Source organism: Halichoerus grypus, chromosome 9 (assembly GCF_964656455.1).
Source record: "Halichoerus grypus chromosome 9, mHalGry1.hap1.1, whole genome shotgun sequence".
In the NCBI taxonomy this organism is placed as follows: domain Eukaryota; kingdom Metazoa; phylum Chordata; class Mammalia; order Carnivora; family Phocidae; genus Halichoerus; species Halichoerus grypus.
Window position 1 is genome coordinate 75,504,537 of NC_135720.1, and position 19,412 is coordinate 75,523,948.

Below are 19,412 nucleotides of genomic sequence, written 5' to 3' on the forward strand. Positions count from 1 at the left end.
GCAACTAGAAAACCTGGGGTACCAGATACATGTACAAGCTTTTTCTAGGGAGATACTGGCCACTTGAAGTGGGCTAGAGGGAGAGGACAGAGGAGATGTCCACAGGCTTCCCTGGTCTCTAGGGATGATGTCATTCAGCCCTGAGATGTATGTGCTAAATTAGAAACTTGATCCTTGGGCAGCTGCTTTGAAAATATGCAAATAGACTTCTTTCAGGGAAAGACTGGGAGATGGGTGTTTCTGTTTGTTCTTTCTGCTCTGAGCTCTGGGAGGATAGCCAATTAAGAACTGATTCTTTGTTTGCCACAGTCCTGCTGGACTTCTGAATGCAATCCCCAGTGGCTATCAGGGCCAGGCAATCCAGGATCCCCATCCTCAGATGGCAGCCACTGAAGCTGGGGGTACAGATGTATGCACAAGCTCCTTCTATGGAGATGCTGGCAATTTGGAGTGGGCTAGAGGGAGAAGGCAAAGATGTCCACTGGCTTCCCTGGTCTCCAGGGAGGATGGCAGTCAGCTCCTAGATGTGTGCTAAATTAGAAACCCTATTCTCAGTAAGTAGCTTTTAATGTATGCAGATAGACCTTTCTCAGGAAAAGACTGGGAAGATGGAAGCATGGCATTTTTTTTCTGCTCCTACACTGAGCTCTGGGGAGACAGCCGTGGTGAGTCCTTTAGAGCCCATTAAGAACTGTTCCTTTTTATCCTATAGGATCCTACAGTCTTGTGGGCCTTGTGGATGCAAGCCCCATTGGTTTTCAGAGCTAGAAGTTTTGGGGTCCCATCCCTCAGGTGCAAGTCTTAAGTTAAGGTGTTGGATGTGGGGTCTAAACCCTTTACTCCTCAGGGAGAAACTGGGAGTTGGGAATTCCCTCATGATTGTATGGTTGCTGCACCAGGGGTGGGGTTTATAGTGAGTATGTCTTGGCCTTTCTTACCTATTTCTTTGTGGGTGCTTTTTTGTTCATCTGATATATAGGAGTCACTCAGTTTCTAGATTTCTTTCAGAGGGAATTGCTCAATATATAGCCATACATTCGGAAGAAGGAACTCCAGGCCTCCTACGTTGCCATCTTGGACTGGATCCACAAATCGACTGTTAGTTATTATTAATGGTACTCAACTTACACAGCTGTTTTGAGGAATAAAGTAATTAGTTAATGCATGTAATCTACTTAGTATAGTGCCAAACATGTAGTAAGTGCTTAATAATTATTTGCTGTTATTTGTAGCATATGAATGCTACCATAAAAGACAAACTATATGTATTGTGTTGTTTTTTTCAACACGCTTTGTTTCAAATATTTTTACCTTTGTGCATAGAGAGTGACTCCATTTTCCTAAAACTGCTGAATGCTGTTAGTTTTTCATTTATTTATGGGCATTTAGGAATCTTTAACTTTTCAGAAAACTGCAACAAACCCCCTTATAATATGCTGCCCCGAACATGCATTTGGCTCTCTTATAGCGTAGAGATTTGGTATTGCAGTAACTGGATTATAAAGCATATTCAATGTTAGTAAATCATAAAAAGTTGTTCATTAAAGTAGTTGTGCCCATTAGCTATTATGGCTATGTGTTTTTCTATTATCTTACCAACATGTCATATTGCCAAATTCTGAAATATTTGCCAATGCAATTTTATGAGCTCGTTGCTTTCATTTGTATTTTCTTGATTACTACTGAGAAACACTTTTGTTTATTTAGTTTATAGGGTCTTTGTTATTTCCTCTTTTGTAAACTGCCTGTTTTCTTTTTGTTTATTTGGTATCTGATTTAGAAAGTCTGGTTTCCTCCTGGGAGTAATGGAGGACTCCTTGAGAAGACTGAGAATGTTACTTTCTCTCTTAGACCCACAACTTTTGGGTGTAGAAGAGTGACAATGAATTATTTTAGAACAATATTTCAAATTAGAATTAAAATGGGCTCTTAATTATAGATTTTAAGCAGTGTTATTCAAAGAGGGACCATCAGCATCAGCCTCACTGAAGAGGAGATTTCAGATATGTGCATTCTCAGATCCTCTCCAGAGCACTGTATCAAGAGCTCTCGGGGTAGAGCCCAGCTAGCTGTGTTTTAGTTTAACAAGCTCCCAGGTGATTGAGACGCACTAAACTAGACCATTCAAAGATTCTTATAACCATCATAATATTATGATTATGTTTGTCTTATATTACTTAGTAGTGTTAACATTTAAAGATTTTATTGGTATACACAACAACTTGGATGAGTCTCAAAGGAATTATATGGAGTGAAAAAAGTCATTCCCACACATACTGTATGTTTACATTTATATGACATTCTTGAAATGACAAAATTATAGGGATAGAAAACAGATTAATTGTTGCCAGGAGTTAGAGAGGGTAGAGGATGGTAAAGGGCTGGAAGGTGGAGGTGATAATAAGAGGAAATAACCAGGAATTCTTGTGCTGTTGGAACTGTTCTGTATCTTGACTGTGGTAATGGATACACAAACTTACACATGTGATAAAATTGCATAGAACTGAATACACACACTCGTATATACAAACACACACAAATGAGTGCAAGTAAAACTGGAGATATCTGAATAAGATCAGTGTATTGCATCAGTGTCAATATTCTGATTGTGATATTATACTACAGATGTGTAAGATGTTACCACTGGGGAAATTTGGGTAAAGGATAGAAAGGTTCTCTCTCTATTCTTACAACTTACATCTAGAACAACTAATTCTACAATTATCTGAAAATTAAAAGCTCATTAAAAAACAAAACAAAAGTTTTATTAGGTTTAACTGTTACCAGTTCCTCCAAATATTGAGAGGAAACTGGGAAAGTGGCTTATTGTCATTTTCACTCTGAATTTGGCAAATTGTTTCAATTCTTTTAGTAATATGTTTAAAGAATGAAAAACAAACGTGCTGGATGAACATCTAATTTCCTATTGAAAAAATTGAGAAAAAAATACCATTTTTAAACATAGCATTAATTCTTCTTCAAACAATGTATCTCTAATCTTCCAATCTTATATTAATTATTCCTAGATAAAATAATAAGAAATCTGTAAAATATAGAAATACTTACAGAGGGAAAAATAGCACATATTTTAATTTTTAACTTTTAACATTTGTGGTTGGGTCCATTTCTATTTGAATGACAATCCTCCTTGGAGAAGTAAAAACATAACTGAAACACAGTAGAGTGCAATTTCTACAAAACAGACATAAAAAGAGCCATGGGAACTCTTAAGTATAGATGGGAGCAGTTTTCAAATAAATACAAAATAAGATTGCTCAATAATCCCAAACACCTAAATGCTCACACCACTAATTAAAGATTCCAAGAGAATGTGTTTGTGGATCTTTGCTAAATCATTGCGATTTTCATGTTGACACAATTTCCCATTTAACCATCCTAAAATACTCTAGGCTACCGATTTTGTTTCTTTTTCTCCCCAGGAGTCATCTAGGAGCTGTTATGATGTACCTATATGAATCCATTTATTTTGTCCCTTCCTGGAACTTTGATCTGAGTACTATTGATTTTGATTCATTGGCTGACAGTTTTAGACATTGAACATTTATTTCAGGCTTGGATGATACACATTAACACAAACTCTTCATTTGTGAACTATTAAAACAATCAGTAAATGTTGATAGATAAAAGAAAGATAGAGTTGTTTATATTCTATTTGTAGTCTTCACTTCCTCTATTTGGCTGGCTTATTCCTGGATTGACCAGGGTAGGTTTCATTCCATCCAATATCCTCTTTCACCTGGGACTTAAGAGCAACGTGTGATTTACTGTTGTTTATTTCTATTCATCTGTTTGTGTTCCCTAGTGTCCCGGAGGGTAGGAGTGGGTTGCTGTGTTAGAGATGTATAGTTGGTGAATATAGCATAGAAACTGGAAGAAACATGAGTTGGTAGCTTTGCTTTGGGATAAATTTCCTCCGTTGGATTCTGTTCTCAGAAAATTTTTAGAAACACATTTATGTGCTGTGTAGTTTAAGGGAAACTGCACTACAGTAGTTACTCAAACAATAAGAATATCCTTATATCCTTGAAATTTGAGACTAACTTTTATTTGTAAGTCATGTGTTTTTCCCTGTATTTTGGGAATCTCTTCATTCTTCAGCAACAAGAAAGTTCCCGACATGGGTTTTGCCCTCTTTTCAAAGCCATAGGGAGAGAAGCAGTCTTTTATATTTCCTGTATCCTGAGTCATACCATACCAAGTTCTGGTGCCAAAAATCCACACTAGACTTACTCCCCTTAACCAGTCTCTCCAAACAGGTCATTGAAGGGCTCCTGCAAGTATAATTTACAGTGCTTCAGCAGTGGTACAAAAAATGCTGGACTGAGTTCAGAAACAAGGGTTAAATGATGACAATGAGAGCAAACAATTTCAGATTGTTTTATTTGCAGCTGACCACCAGGCTGCTGGGAGAAATTGCATATCTGGAAGAACTGAACAGTCAGCCTTCCTAGGCCAGCCTTCCTTTTATGTCTGTGTCTATGTATGTATGTATGTATTCATTCATTCATTCATTTAAAAGGACAACACTTGGTTCCTTGGAGAAAAGGCTAACATTTTTCCATCTTCCTCCTAAAACATTCAGTTATAAAAACTGGGAAAGAGCTTCTTTTTGTCATGGATTTCCAAGGAGTGGTAAGACTCAACTTTGTGAGCTGATTAAAAAGCATTAAATATTTGTGGTCAAGGATAGACTGACCTGATAATGCTTCATTACTGATGTTAGGCTGCTCTGTATTTGTGCTGTCATTCAGCGGTGCCATACAGTTTTCATTCTCTTGTGTCCCAAATAATACATCTTTTATATATCACTGTGCTGCATTATTACTCACCATTATTTATCACCATTTGAATCCTTCCTCATTTTTAACTAATTTAGTCTTTAAAATTCATTAACAAGTGCTCACTTGTAGTAGCACATATGCTAAAATTGGAACTATATAGAGAAGATTAGCATGGCCCCTGTGCAAGGATGACACACAAATTCATGAAGAGTTCCATATTTAAAAAGATCCTTTAACAAAAGTAAAGTAACGTGTTGAAAGGGAAAAAGATAATGGCTCAAGTCTTATTTGCTTGAAAGTCTTAGATTTTCTAGATGATAGAACAATCTTAAATATTTTGAAAAACTCCTATGTTACTAGTCTTTAAGTTGAAAAAGAAAAAAAATATGTCTGTATCCATACTTTTATGAAATAAAAAGAAAATAGTCATTATATGACCATTATCTTTGGTCCAGTTTCAGACAGCATGAATCACACCCTTTCCAGTTAAGGCAGCCCTTCCATTTTACTTCAGGCAGAATTTTCACAGGCTTTTCTCTTATCTAAGCCTGTCTAAGAACCTTACCTCTATTTCTGTTATTTTATCTAATTTGGGAGATAAGCAGGGTTAAAAACAAACAAAAAGCTGCCAAAAAAATAATAAGGCTTTTGTCTTTTTCCTGAATTGGGACATTCCTACCCACTAAAGTACAATGAGTCATCCTTTTCCATCATTTGCATGAGTACCACACCTGTTGTCTACCTTTGCAAGAAAGGTCACTTGCTGAGAATAATAATTCATGCTGGCCGCCCTTCTTCAAGGACTTTCTGTCTGTGCTCACCAATAGCATCCATAAAATTAAATCTACCTGGCACTTTGTTTAGTCTAGGTTCTAGAAATCACTAGACCTATGCTGCCGCTGACGAAGGATCTTCTTACCTGACTTAAACTCTCCTGAGTAACTCAGGCATGTGATACTGACCCCAAGTACTCTAGAAGGGGCCCTGGAATTCAATATGTGTAAAGCAAGCTACATTTGATTTGTTAGCAATAGAAAAGGCAACCATCATGCAGCATCATTCATTCTCTGTCAAAAGAAAGTGAATTTCTTCTATTATTATTTAATAGTCGTTCAATGTTGTGATATATTTACATTTTTTAATTTGTTTCTTTGAAAACCATTAAAAACTGTGGAGAAATAACAATAGTTATCATGCACTACATGGCCACTACTGTGTTAAATGCTTTAATTAATGGTTGTATTTGATGTCACCCAAAAAGATACTTGCTACAATCTCCATTTTTTTTTTTTCAGAGGTAGAACCTGAGGTTTAGAGATTAAATAATTTATCATCATGCAGTTAATAGGAACTGGAGGACTAACTTGATTCAAAGACTTCTATTCTCCAAAATCTGTGTTCTTTTCCACTTCGAGATACCACCTCAAGAAAAAATTCTACTAATTCTGAATCTGCTTAACAGAACTTGTGATAATTTGATCAGGGCAATCATGCACCTTTGTACTCTGAGGAAAAATCTGTTAATGCAACAAATATTTACTAAGTGAGAGTTATGTACCAATTGATTCCCTTTTTTCTACATTCTTTAAATATTTTTCAATTTTATTAATGTGGAAACTGTTTTGGAAGATAATACTCATTTCCCAAGTGGATATCAAAGACAGTGATTTCATCTATTGCCAATTGTAAGAACATTGAGCCTATTAGAAATCTTTAATACATTGTTTCTTCTTTCAGGCTTGAATCTGAATCTGAAGTATTATACTTCTCTTTGAAGAGGACATTTTTTTTTTTTTTAATTTTTTATCGTTATGTTAATCATTAGTTACATCATCATTAGTTTTAGATATACATTACATCATTAGTTTTAGATATAGTGTTCCATGATTCGTTGTTTGTGCATAACACCCAGTACTCCGATTTTGTGCTCCGTGGCTCTATCACTTGCCAGAAGCGGCCGCCGGAGGCCTCCTCCCCCGCCGTCTATCCTCCCGAATATCACCTCGGATTCACTTCTCCGCATGTCCTACCTTCCAGAAAGTGGTCGCTTTTCTGTTCAGAGAGTTGTTGCTATTCTTTTCTTCAACCTCCTGTTGTGTTCGTAGGTGTTCAGAATGGTTTGATCCCTATCCAGCTGAATTCCTGAGACTAGACGAAATCCAGGTCTCCTACTCCTCCGCCATCTTGCTCCCCCTGAAGAAGACTTTTTAAAGACCATAATTCCAAGTCATCACCAAAAGATAAAGTCATCGCTATTGAAATATTTTGAAACTTAACTAAACACTGAGATTTTATAATAGTTTTAAAATAAAATAAATGGATATTTGCCTTGAAAATCCCCTAACCAGGCAAAAGCATTTAAACCATGTAAACAAAACTAAATCTAATTTATATCATGAACATAAGCAAAATTTACATTATTTCTTATAAATGTATTGCTCTGATAACCATAAAAGAAACAGGCCATTTTCCTAAAATGGTGTAAAATAATCACTCTTAACCAATCCTCGGCCATCTAGAAACCCTCATTGTGATAACCGATCATTGTAAAGGTTAAAACACTTCCTCATTTTCTCTCTACAAGCCATCCTGCAATGTCAGACCTCTGGGCTTAAATAAACATTGGTTTGAAGGCTTCTAGTTTTTAAATTGTTATGTGCACAATAAACTCTTAGTAAATACTATTTTACTGAACTGGTTTTAATTTTTACTGTTTTTGGATGTTTGACAGTTTCTGGTGTCAAAAGTGGGATACAGAGACGACCCCCTTCAATGCCTCTGAGGTTGATGAGCAACCATGTACTTGTACCCATGGAATTCATTGTACTCATTGCTTTCTTGCTAACTGCTGAGTTAGAGGGTAAGTTTCTCTTAGGTCAAAGTCAGAATTCCCTGACTTTATTGTGTGTATCTGCATTATATTTTTCGAAGCTCTTGTGGTAAGTCACCCATCAGTCCATAAGGGAAAAAACTCAGGATTCTCTGGGTTTTGGGGCAAGAGTTAATCACTATACTCCCCATTGATTTGTCATTTTAAGGAACCTAGAGACAAAGATAGTTCCACCTGTCCTAAAATTTTCTCACCTCCCTCAGAAATTCCTACTTCCTATATAAACACTATAGACCAGGATCTTGAGCCTTAGATGCAAAATGGGTGAACTTTTGGATAATTCGGAACTTTAGTGGCCATTTTGGGGAAACTTTAACCTAGATAAGATACCTCACATTAAGGGGCACTCTTGAAAAGAGGATCCCAGACCTCTTGGAGACCACAAAATGCATTTTTTTTTATTGGTATGCATAAGTTTGTTTGTTTCTTTCTTTCTTTCTTTCTTTTAGATTTATTTATTTATTTATTAGAGAGAGAGAGAGCACACAGAAGGAGTGGGAGAGGGAGAGGGAGAAGCAGACTCCCCACTGAGCTGGGAGCCAAATGTGGGGCTCAATCCCAGGACCCTGAGATCATGACCTGAGCTGAAGGCAGATGCTTAACTGACAGAGCCACCCAGGCACTCCTGTATGCGTAAGTTTCTAAAAGACAAAATGATTCCAAAAATAGCTTTTCTAAAACAATCCATACAGTGCACAAATAAAAATCTTCAGTAAAAAAATTTTGAACATCTGAGCAGATAACCTTAACTTAGTCCATCTTCCAGAAACACAATTTGGATCAAACTGTTCTTTCAGATTTTATATTATTGTATGTGAGACATGGCTAAAATTTAAAAATGCAAGCTATAAGACCTCTGTGTCTGTTTATTTGTTTATGTATATGTGTGTATGTATGTATATATGTATATTATGTATATGTCATATTTCTTTTTAATTTTTTTATTGTTATGTTAATCCCCATACATTACATCATTCGTTTTAGATATAGTGTTCCATGATTCATTGTTTGTGCATAACACCCAGTGCTCCATGCAGAACGTGCCCTCCTCAATACCCATCACCAGGCTAACCCATCCTCCCACCCCCCTCCCCTCTAGAACCCTCAGTTTGTTTTTCAGAGTCCATCGTCTCTCATGGTTCTTCTCCCCCTCCGATTTCCCCCCCTTCATTCTTCCCCTCCTGCTACATTCTTCTTTTTTTTTTCTTTCTTAACATATATTGCATTATTTGTTTCAGAGGTACAGATCTGAGATTCAACAGTCTTGCACAATTCACAGCACTTACCAGAGCACATACCCTCCCCAGTGTCTATCACCCAGTCACCCCATCCCTCCCACCCCACCCCCCACTCCAGCAACCCTCAGTTGTTTCCTGAGATTAAGAATTCCTCATATCAGTGAGGTCATATGATACATGTCTTTCTCTGTTTGACTTATTTCGCTCAGCATAATACCCTCCAGTTCCATCCACGGCGTTGCAAATGGCAAGATCTTATTCCTTTTGATGGCTGCATAATATTCCACTGTATATATATACCACATCTTCTTTATCCATTCATCTGTTGATGGACATCTTGGCTCTTTCCACAGTTTGGCTATTGTGGACATTGCTGCTATAAACATCGGGGTGCACGTACCCTTTCGGGTCCCTACTTTTGTATCTTTGGGGTAAATACCCAGGAGTGCAATTGCTGGATCATATGGTAGCTCTATTTTCAACTTTTTGAGGAACCTCCATACTGTTTTCCAGAGTGGCTGCACCAGCTTGCATTCCCACCAACAGTGTAGGAGGGTTCCCCTTTCTCTGCATCCCCGCCAACATCTGTCATTTCCTGACTTGTTAATTTTAGCCATTCTGACTGGTGTGAGGTGGTATCTCATTAAGGTTTTGATTTGGATTTCCCTGATGCCGAGCGATATTGAACACTTTTTCATGTGTCTGTTGGCCATTTGGATGTCTTCTTTGGAAAAATGTGTGTTCATGTCTTCTGCCCATTTCTTGATTGGATTCTTTGTTCTTTTGGTGTTGAGTTTGATGAGTTCTTTATAGATTTTGGATACTAGCCCTTTAGCTGATATGTCATTTGCAAATATCTTCTCCCATTCTGTCAGTTGTCTTTTGGTTTTGTTGACTGTTTCCTTTGCTGTGCAAAAGCTTTTTATCTTGGGCGCCTGGGTGGCTCAGTTGGTTAAGCGACTGCCTTCGGCTCAGGTCATGATCCTGGAGTCCCCGGATCGAGTCCCGCATCGGGCTCCCTGCTCAGCAGGGAGTCTGCTTCTCCCTCTGACCCTCCCCCCTCTCATGTGCTCTCTCTCGCTCTCTCTCTCTCTCTCTCAAATAAATAAATAAAAAAAATCTTTAAAAAAAAAAATAAAAAAAGCTTTTTATCTTGATGAAGTCCCAATAGTTCATTTTTGCCCTTGCTTCCCTTGCCTTTGGCGATGTTTCTAGGAAGAAGTTGCTGCGGCTGAGGTCGAAGAGGTTGCTGCCTGTGTTCTCCTGTAGGATTTTGATGGACTCCTGTCTCACATTGAGGTCTTTCAACCATTTGGAGTCTATTTTTGTGTGTGGTGTAAGGAAATGGTCCAGTTTCATTCTTCTGCATGTGGCTGTCCAATTTTCCCAACACCATTTGTTGAAGAGACTGTCTTTTTTCCATTGGACATTCTTTCCTGCTTTGTCAAAGATTAGTTGACCATAGAGTTGAGGGTCCATTTCTGGGCTCTCTATTCTGTTCCATTGATCTATGTGTCTGTTTTTGTGCCAGTACCATACTGTCTTGATGATGACAGCTTTGTAATAGAGCTGGAAGTCCGGAATTGTGATGCGGCCAGCTTTGCTTTTCTTTTTCAACATGCCTCTGGCTATGTGGGGTCTTTTCTGGTTCCATAGAAATTTTAGGATTATTTGTTCCATTTCTTTGAAAAAAGTGGATGGTATTTTGATGGGGATTGCATTGAATGTGTAGATTGCCCTAGGTAGGATTGACATCTTCACAATATTTGTTCTTCCAATCCATGAGCATGGAACGTTTTTCCATTTCTTTGTGTCTTCCTCAATTTCTTTCATGAGTATTTTATAGTTTTCTGAGTACAGGTTCTTTGCCTCTTTGGTTAGATTTATGCCTAGGTATCTTATGGTTTTGGGTGCAATTGTAAATGGGATCGACTCCTTAATTTCTCTTTCTTCTGACTTGTTGTTGGTGTATAGGAATGCCACTAACTTCTGTGCATTGATTTTATATCCTGCCACTTGACTGAATTCCTGTATGAGTTCTAGCAGTTTTGGGGTGGAGTCTTTGGGATTTTCCACATAAAGTATCATATCATCTGCAAAGAGTGAGAGTTTGACTTCTTCTTTGCCGATTTGGATGCCTTTGATTTCTTTTTGTTGTGTGACTGCTGTGGCTAGGACTTCCAATACTATGTTGAATAGCAGTGGTGATAGTGGACATCCCTGCTGCGTTCCTGACCTTAGGGGGAAAGCTCTCGGTTTTTCCCCATTGAGAATGATATTCGCTGTAGGTTTTTCATAGATGGCTTTTATGATATTGAGGTATGTACCCTCGATCCCTATACTCTGAAGAGTTTTGATCAAGAAAGGATGCTGTACTTTGTCAAATGCTTTTTCTGCATCTATTGAGAGGATCATATGATTCTTGTTCTTTCTTTTGTTAATGTATTGTATCACGTTGATTGATTTGCGGATTTGAACCAACCTTGCAGCCCAGGGATAAATCCCACTTGGTCGTGGTGAATAATCCTTTTAATGTACTGTTGGATTTTATTGGCTAGTATTTTGGTGAGAATTTTTGCATCCATGTTCATCAGGGATATTGGTCTGTAATTCTCCTTTTTGATGGGGTCTTTGTCTGGTTTGGGGATCAAGGTAATGGTGGCCTCATAAAATGAGTTTGGAAGTTTTCTTTCCATTTCTATTTTTTGGAACAGTTTCAGAAGAATAGGTATTAATTCTTCTTGAAATGTTTGGTAGAATTCCCCTGGGAAGCCATCTGGTCCTGGGCTTTTGTGTTTTGGGAGATTTTTGATGACTGCTTCAATTTCCTTAGTGGTTATAGGTCTGTTCAGGTTTTCTATTTCTTCCTGCTTCAGTTTTGGTAGTTGATACATCTCTAGGAATGCATCCATTTCTCCCAGGTTATCTAATTTGCTGGCATAGAGTTGCTCATAATATGTTCTTATAATTGTTTGTATTTCTTTGGTGTTGGTTGTGATTTCTCCTCTTTCATTCATGATTTTGTTGATTTGGGTCATTTCTCTTTTCTTTTTGATAAGTCTGGCCAGGGGTTTATCAATCTTGTTAATTCTTTCAAAGAACCAGCTCCTAGTTTCGTTGATCTGTTCTACTGTTCTTTTGATTTCTATTTCATTGATTTCTGCTCTGATCTTTATTATTTCTCTTCTCCTGCTGGGTTTAGGCTTTATTTGCTGTTCTTTCTCCAGCTCCTTTAGGTGTAGGGTTAGGTTGTGTACTTGAGACCTTTCTTGTTTCTTGAGAAAGGCTTGTATTGCTATATACTTTCCTCTTAGGACTGCCTTTGCTGTATCCCAAAGATTTTGAACAGTTGTGTTTTCATTTTCATTGGTTTCCATGAATTTTTTTAATTCTTCTTTAATTTCCTGGTTGACCCATTCATTCTTCAGTAGGATGCTCTTTAGCCTCCATGTATTTGAGTTCTTTCCGACTTTCCTCTTGTGATTGAGTTCTAGTTTCAAAGCACTGTGGTCTGAAAATATGCAGGGAATGATCCCAATCTTTTGGTACGGGTTGAGACCTGATTTATGACCTAGGATGTGATGTATTCTGGAGAATGTTCCATGGGCACTAGAGAAGAATGTGTATTCCGTTGCTTTGGGATGGAATGTTCTGAATATGTCTGTGAAGTCCATTTGGTCCAGTGTGTCATTTAAAGTCTTTATTTCCTTGTTGATCTTTTGCTTAGATGATCTGTCCATTTCAGTGAGGGGGGTGTTAAAGTCCCCCACTATTATTGTATTGTTGTCGATGTGTTTCTTTGCTTTTGTTATTAATTGCCTTATATAATTGGCTGCTCCCATGTTAGGGGCATAGATATTTACAATTGTTAGATCTTCTTGTTGGATAGACCCTTTAAGTAGGATATAGTGTCCTTCCTCATCTCTTATTACAGTCTTTGGTTTAAATTCTAATTTGTCTGATGTAAGGATTGCCACCCCAGCTTTCTTTTGGTGTCCATTAGCATGGTCAATGGTTTTCCACCCCCTCACTTTCAATCTGGGGGTGTCTTTGGGTCTAAAAGGAGTCTCTTGCAGACAGCATATCAATGGGTCTTGTTTTTTAATCCAATCTGATAGCCTGTGTCTTTTGATTGGGGCATTTAGCCCATTTACATTCAGGGTAACTATTGAAAGATAGGAATTTAGTGCCATTGTATTGCCTGTAAGGTGACTGTTACTGTATATTGTTTGTGTTCCTTTCTGGTCTATGTTGCTTTTAGGCTCTCTCTTTGTTTAGAGGACCCCTTTCAAGATTTCTTGTAGGGCTGGTTTTGTGTTTGCAAATTCCTTTAGTTTTTGTTTGTCCTGGAAGCTTTTTATCTCTCCTTCTATTTTCAATGACAGCCTAGCTAGATATAGTATTCTTGGCTGCATATTTTTCTCATTTAGTGCTCTGAATATGTCCTGCCAGTCCTTTCTGGCCTGCCAGGTCTCTGTGGATAAGTCTGTTGCCAATCTAATGTTTCTACCATTGTAGGTTACATATCTCTTCTCCCGAGCTGCTTTCAGGATTTTCTCTTTGTCTCTGAGACTTGTAAGTTTTACTATTAGATGTCGGGGTGTTGACCTATTTTTATTGATTTTGAGAGGGGTTCTCTGTGCTTCCTGGACTTTGATGCCTGTTTCCTTCCCCAAATTAGGGAAGTTCTCTGCTATAATTTGCTCCATTATACCTTCTGCCCCTCTCTCTCTTTCTTCTTCTTCTGGGATCCCAATTATTCTAATGTTGTTTCGTCTTATGGTATCGTTTATCTCTCGAATTCTGCCCTCATGATCCAGTAGTTGTTTATCTCTCTTTTTCTCAGCTTCTTTATTTTCCATCATTTGGTCTTCTATCTCACTGATTCTTTCTTCTGCCTCATTTATCCTAGCAGTTTGCGCCCCCATATTTGATTGCACCTCATTAATAGCCTTTTTGATTTCTACTTGGTTAGATTTTAGTTCTTTTACTTCTCCAGAAAGGGTTTCTCTAATAACTTCCATGCTTTTTTCAAGCCCAGCTAGTATCTTTAAAGTGATGATTCTGAACTCTAGATCTGACATCGTACTAATGTCCATATTGAGTAGGTCCCTGGCAGTCGGTACTACCTCTTGTTCTCTTTGTTGAGGTGATTTTTTCCATCTTGTCATTTTGTGCAGAGGAGAATAGATTAATGAGAGAACTAAATGCTAGCAGGGTAACAACGTTCCCAGAAAATATACTCTAAACAAATCAGAAAAGACCTGAAGCAGTGGGAAAAGAAAGGGAAAGAGAGAAAAAAGAAAAAGAAAGAAAAAAAGAAAAAAGATAAAGATAAAGATAAAAACAAACAAAAAAGGAACAAAACAAAACAAAACAAAAACAGACTGTGATCAAATATGATCAGGCTGGTTTATAGATCAGTGCTACACACTAGATTTTGGGTGTATTTTGGTCTGTTAAAAGAAAGTGCCTCCCAAAATTTTAAAGAAAGAAAAACTTATATATGTACAAATATAAGGGTTGATGTTATGAAGGGATGGAATATGATTGTAAAGATGGAAATTATAAAAAATTTTATAAAAGGAATTGATAAGTTGTTTGAAAAAAGAAAGAAGAGGATTTAAAAAAAAAAAAAAGAAAAAAGAGAGAGAATGTGATCAGGCAGGGGAGTAGAAAAGAACCATACACTAGAGATTTAGAGTATATTTTGATCTGTTAGAAGAAACTATCTCAAAATTTTAAAGAGAGAACAACTTATATATATATGCCAAAAATACAGGTAACTACTATGAAGGGATAGAATATGACTCTAAAAATGAAAAATAAAAATGTTTTTTTAAAAAAGGGATGATAAGATGTTGGTTGAAAAAGGGAAAAAGAAAAATTCAAAAAAAAAGAAAAAAAGAAAAAAGAAAAAAAGACAGTTAAAAAAAATAATTTACTTTGAAAGACTAAAGAATCATGGTAAAAAAGCCATGAATTCTATGTGCAGTATTCCCCTAGCGCTGGAGTTCTGCCGTTCTCACTGATCGGTAAACCTGGTCTTGGCTGGCCTTTCTGGCTGATCTTCTGGGGGACGGGCCTGTTGCCGTGGTTTCCAAATGTCTTTGCCGGAGGCGGAATTGCCCCGCCCTTGCCCGGTCCGGGCTAAGTAATCTGCTCGGGTTTGCTCTCTGGAGCTTTTGTTCCCTGCAAGCTTTCCATACAGCTTTGGAGGCGGAGAGTGAAAATGGCGGCCTCCCAGTCTCCGCCCCGGAGGAGCCGAGAACTCGGGGTCCCGCTCCTCAGCGAGCCCCCAGAGAAAAGCAGTCAGTCACTCCCGTCTCCCCGGTCTCCGGCCGCACTCCGTGCTCACCCGGCCTGTGACCGCGCGTTTCTATCTCTGGCACCCGACTCAGTGTGGAGTCTCCAAACCCAGCAGGTTCCTGCGGTTCGCTCCCGCACCTCTCCTCCCGGAGGAAGAAGGTGAGTCTCCCCAGATCTGCCGCTTGTTGGGTTCCTGCTGGAGGAGCAGTGGCCCGACTGTGCCGCGGATCACGGTTTATGGCAACCCTGAGCTGAGAGCCCGCGCCTGGGCTCCGTCTCTGCAGCCGGCTTCCCCGCTCCGATACCTGGGAGCTCTGCCGCACTCAGGCACCCCCGGTCTTTCTGTGACCCTGAGGGTCCTGAGACCACACTGTCCCACGAGGGTTCCACCCCCTGCTTAGCCACCAGAGTGACGTCCCTCAGCGGAGCAGACTTCTAAAAGTTCCGATTTTGTGCTCCGTGGCTCTATCACTTGCCAGAAGCAGCCGATGGATGCCCCTCCCCCGCCGTCTATCCTCCCGAATATTGCCTCGGATTCACTTCTCCGCACGTCCTACCTTCCAGAAAGTGGTCGCTTTTCTGTTCAGAGTTGTTGCTATTCTTTTCTTCGATCTCCTGTTGAGTTTGTAGGTGTTCAGAATGGTTTGATCCCTATCCAGCTGAATTCCTGAGAGGAGACGAAATTTATAAATTAAAACTAGCTTAAGTTTTTTGAGTTTATAAAAATAGGCATGTCTTCAGTGTTGTCAACATTAAATGTAATCCAAAAATATAACTATTTCTGCCTATTACTAGTCAAATAAGTTCATATTATCTCTATGTTACAGAATTTGTCAATAAGAGAAATAACTTAAAACGATGGTTAGTTGTTTAGTATGTAACACAAACATAATTTAAAAAAATAATTTAAATAGGTATAAATGTGATAGAAGTTTACGCTAAGTTAAACTAAATAATGGATATTCATTTAATATTTAGATTATTTCCAGATAAGGTAATATACTGAAACATTAAGTGCTAAACCTAAGTTTATCTACTTTTGGCTTCCTAATTTTTTATAGAGAGACAAAGGATATTTAGGTCTATTAATAAATATGTCTTTTGCCACATTAAAAACTGTAGTATGAAAACTATAAAAAGGGGTGCCTAGGTGGCTCAGTTGGTTAAGTATCCAACTCTTGATTTTGACTCAGGTCATGATCTCAGGGTTGTGAGATTGAGCCCCATAAGATTTTCTCTCCCTCTCCCTCTGCCCCTTCCTACCCCCACCCTGCACACACACACACACTCTCTCTCTCTAAAAAAAAAAAGTACTATGAAAAAATATATCTCTAAAAATTTTAATTTTATAATTATGTATTTGTAATGATTTGCTAATCTATTATAGGATGCTAACATATGAAACAATTCTCAATTGCCTGCTTTCTAATTTTCACTGTAAAGTAAAGGTTATCAGTTGTTTAAATTTATAATCATATATAAAAATAAAACTCCTAAGAAACAATAAAAGTGAGGAGAAAAAACTTTGTATACAAAGTATGGGAAGAAAATGGGATGTCTGTTTTTATATGAAGAATATGCATGGAATGTAGGGTGTGTTTTAGTTGAGGAAAAAAGAGAGTAATTCTTTCCTAAAATGAAATGACTGTCTGTTTCAGAATAAGATGAAAAATATTAAGATAAAACTTGATAGGAAATTGCAGAAGTTTTGTGGAAAAGAAATTTTATGTTTTGAGGTCAAAGGTGGCTAAAATTAAATGACTTATTTATAAAGGTTTTTAAAATGAGATCAGTAATGTACTGATACAAAACTGGAGTTTAATTTTCTCTCTGTAAAAATCATAGAATTTCTTAGATTTTTGGTCTGCCATTAATAAAAGATTATCAAAGATTTGTCTTCACCTATAATGTAATCTTCCAGGAAACAAGATTCTACATCTCATCAAAATATTTTCTGTTCTTCACATTGTCTTTATTAGGTCTTCCATTACTTAGAAAAATTAAGCATTTACGGTATTTAAAAAGCTGTTTCTTTTTTTAGGCCTATAGAACTTATTGAATTTGCCTTTGAGATCTTTGTTCAATTTGGCTAAATGGATAATTAAGTATTGTTTCACAGTGATTTGTGATCCTTTTTGATCAAATATTTTACATCTTTTGACTTTTTTTTAGTATAGTTGACACACAATATTACATTAGTTTCAGGTGTACAATGTAGTAATTCCACATGTTTATTCATTATGCTATGCTTACTACAAGCGTAGCTACCATCTGACACCATACAACACTATTACAGTATCACTGACTATATTTCTTACACTATGCCTTTTATTCCCATGGCTTATTCATTCCATAACTGGAAGCCTATATTTCCCACTCCTCTTGACTCATTTTGCCCATGCCCTCCACCCGCTCCCCTCTGGCAGCCATTGTCATACACTGTTGGTGGGAATATAAATTGACACAGCTACTGTGGAAAACAGTATGGAGGGTCCTCAAAAAATTAAAAATAGAAATATCATATGATCCAATAATTCCATTACTGGGTATTTACTCAAAGAAAACGAAAACCTAGATTGACAAGATATATTCGCCCATATGTTTATTACAGTATTATTTATAATACCCAAGATACGGAAGCAACCTAAGTGTCCATCAGTAGACAAATGAAACGGAAGATATGTTATATATTGGAATATTACACAGCCATAAAAGGATGAAGTTATGCCATTTGCGACAAAATGGATAGACCTAGAGGGTATTATGCTAAGTAAAATAAGTCAGACTGAAAAAGACAAATACCGTGTGATTTCACTCATATACGGAATCTAAAACAAAACAAAACAAAAAACAAATGAATAAACAAATTAAAAGAAGAATTAGACCTATAAATACAGAGAACAAATTGACATCAGCCCTAGAAACATTTTTCTAGAGATGTCTCCTAAGGCAAGGAAAACAAAAGCATCATTTGTCATTTTTCACAAACTTCCCCAAAGCGAATTCTAAATGAAATCTTTTTGACCTCAAACTAACTTTGGAATATTCTAAAGGCTCCCTGCAAGATCTCAAAGATTTGCTCTGTCTCCTTATAAAAAGGGAAATATTAATTTATTTAGGCTTATTCGACAGGTTAAATTGCATGGAAAACATCATCAAGTTTATATGGGCATATATTATTTATATAAGTGTTCCAGAAAGTATATGAAACTCCTAGAAATCTGGTTTGTCTTGGTATTATACTATCGGTCATAATTCCAGTTATTATTTTTAAATATTGTATATCATAAAAATAATCATATATACTTGTCAATTGCATCATATTTTTAGTGAACGCTCACCACATCTTTAACCATGGCTATTTTTAAGACTTGTCACTCACAATTATTGTTTTACCCTTGAAAGCACTGACAAGCAACTATAGGAAAAATGCTGCACTTTCAAAAAGATCTATGGAAAAATTGATTGATTCATATAACCACTAACTCAATATCAAGAAAAACAAGAACTAATTACATGGGACTGAATGAACTGATGAAGATGATTATAATTTTTATGACTTTGTTTGAAAGATTACTTGTACTTTAATGTTTTGTTCTCCAAATTTAAAGAATTCCCTTTTCTCCTTATTTTTAAAGCTTTCTATAACTTACGGCAATTTGGTATAGTATACCTTTGCAAAACAAAGGTTGAAACATTTTTTTCTCCCTATCTGATCCCTCCAGAGTTCAGAAACTCTTATTAAATATTATTTTATGACAATATAGGTATTTACAGAAGTTCAAATATAATCTTTTCACTTTGTAACAGGACGCAATTGGGCAAGTCCTTGGCTTGGCTCCTCAGCCTAAAGAGACTTTTAAAGGTCTGACCTGAGATTCATTATTACCTGACAATTTTGAAGACCAAAGGTTAGCTTTATGGAGCTACTTTATTGGTAATATCTAAAGCTTTGACTGGAATATCACGTTGAGAATATGCATAGAATCACTATTCTTGCTACATTTATGTAAATAATCTGACCACATTTAATGACACTATACTTATTTTACAAACTAGTCTCACTGTAATTATCTTTGATAAAAATGGAATGACTATAAAAAATTGTTTCAATAGAAAACTGTAGTATACCCTTTTTCGATTCTAGTTCTATTCATTATCTTTGAGGTTTTG

The 19,412-nt window shown here is 37.1% G+C and overlaps 1 non-coding gene across 1 annotated transcript; it reads left to right on the forward strand.

Moving 5' to 3' along the window:
- Positions 1–4,917: 4,917 nt before the first annotated feature.
- On the forward strand, positions 4,918–5,025 carry LOC118534221 (U6 spliceosomal RNA). Its single transcript, XR_004916549.1, has one exon. It is a non-coding gene; the product is annotated as a U6 spliceosomal RNA (small nuclear RNA).
- Positions 5,026–19,412: the final 14,387 nt, after the last annotated feature.